Raw genomic sequence first — 259 nt, forward strand, 5'->3', positions numbered from 1 at the left:
AATATAGCCATAAGGGAGAAATACTGAGAGTGGTTTGTGGAGCTGATAATCTTAATTATCTCAGTATCAACTCATTTGGCCATGGCTTTAATGTAACGGGTTTTCATTCATCTAAAAAAGTTACGCACTAATGCTTTAAAAAGAACTTTCAATAACAAAGAAAAAAGATAGATTTTAAAATACGATTTGATTTCAGATTTTACTCTTGGTTATTTCAATAACTAATAATAGTGCAGTGCATGTTCTAAACAGAAATGTT

At 29.7% G+C, this 259-nt stretch overlaps 1 protein-coding gene across 1 annotated transcript in view; it reads right to left on the minus strand.

Annotated features, from left to right (window-relative positions):
• Nucleotides 1-259, minus strand: part of LOC116693541 (probable E3 ubiquitin-protein ligase HERC3) — a 28,303-nt gene that overhangs the window by 6,403 nt on the left and 21,641 nt on the right.

The sequence above is a fragment of the Etheostoma spectabile genome, chromosome 8, assembly GCF_008692095.1.
Source record: "Etheostoma spectabile isolate EspeVRDwgs_2016 chromosome 8, UIUC_Espe_1.0, whole genome shotgun sequence".
Classification (NCBI taxonomy): Eukaryota; Metazoa; Chordata; class Actinopteri; order Perciformes; family Percidae; genus Etheostoma; species Etheostoma spectabile.